Source organism: Limulus polyphemus, unplaced genomic scaffold (genome assembly GCF_000517525.1).
Source record: "Limulus polyphemus unplaced genomic scaffold, Limulus_polyphemus-2.1.2 Scaffold1588, whole genome shotgun sequence".
Taxonomy (NCBI): domain Eukaryota; kingdom Metazoa; phylum Arthropoda; class Merostomata; order Xiphosura; family Limulidae; genus Limulus; species Limulus polyphemus.
This window is the reverse complement of record NW_013667198.1, coordinates 82,657-83,977: the sequence shown is the minus strand read 5'-3', so window position 1 is coordinate 83,977 and position 1,321 is coordinate 82,657. Positions and strand designations below refer to the sequence as shown.

At 34.2% G+C, this 1,321-nt stretch overlaps 1 protein-coding gene across 2 annotated transcripts in view; it reads right to left on the bottom strand.

Annotated features, from left to right (window-relative positions):
* Positions 1-391: 391 nt before the first annotated feature.
* The window catches only part of LOC106464213 (ankyrin repeat domain-containing protein 39-like), a 48,733-nt gene continuing 47,803 nt past the window's right edge, over positions 392-1,321 (bottom strand). For both annotated transcript variants that reach the window (XR_002611673.1, XM_022391915.1), the window contains one exon: positions 392-479. The gene's annotated coding sequence lies outside the window, so the exon portion shown is untranslated. The remainder of the gene's footprint in view (positions 480-1,321) is intronic.

Genomic DNA, 1,321 nt, shown 5'->3' with positions numbered 1-1,321 from the left:
TAGCTCCTAATTCAGCAACTCTTTTTTTTTGTGGGTGTTACTATGAAAAAATAAAAATAAATAACTCTCTACACCATTTAGACCCTTATAATACAATTTATCAAACCAAACAACAAGCTGAAATGTTTTATGATTATTTAAATAAACAGCATGAAAAGATTACGTTTATAATTGAATTTCAGAATGAAAATAAATTGTCTTTTTTAGATGTATTAGTAAATACTAATAGCGGTATTCTTACAACTAGTGTTTATTATAAACCTACATTTACAGAACTGATTGTCTGATAGTTTTATACCTGCGATTTGTAAGAAAAATTGTAATATATATGGAGCAAATAAAATCTGTAGTGTTGAACACGTATTGCATCAATCAATTAAAAAAACATACATTTAGTTAAACATTTTATTCCATTAACCATATATATAAAGTAATAACTACCTATCTTCGAAATCTGGATCCCCACTTACAAGTTGGACCTAATAAAGTAAAGAAGGACAATTATTTCACGTTACCATATCTAAAGGATAACTCTCTTTAGATTAACGAGTTTGACAATAATTATAATATATCATAAAGTAGGCAATATAAGTTTGAAAAAAAGACGATAATTAAAATACATCATAATGTAGGACTGAACTGTGTATTTAAATTCTAGATTTTTTTCAACTTTAAAGTTTTCTGGGTGCTTCATCGGTAGTGTATCAAACCGAAAGCCCAATTTTCAAGCGAAAGTATATAAAAAATATTACCATCTGACTACAGCAAAGAAGAAAGTAATGAAGAAAAACTTTAATATAAGTTTAACATAACAGCAAATGTACAACGTTTCGACAAGGTTTTGTCATCATCAAAACATCATCAACAGCTGTAATAAGATATGCATATAGATAGGTGTTAGGCCCGGCATGGCCAGGTGGTTGGGGCGCTCGACTCGTAATCTGAGGGTCGTGGGTTCGAATCCCCGTCCCACCAAACATGCTAGCCCTTTCAGCCGTGGGGGCGTTATAAAGTGACGGTCAATCCCACTATTCGTTGGTAAAAGAGTAGCTCAAGAGTTGGCGGTGGGTGGTGATGACTAGCTGCCTTCCCTCTAGTCTTGCACTGCTAAATTAGGGACGGCTAGCGCAGATAGCCCTCGTGTAGCTTTGCGCACAATTCAAATTCCCTTCCCCTCTAATTCCTTATAGTGATAGCATACGACGAGACCCACATTCGGAATGTAATGCTGTTTGAATACAAGGGAAACAACGTCTCTGTAGCCACAAAGAATATCAAAGAAGTTTATGGAAATGTTTGAAGATTCGTAAGTGTCAACGAT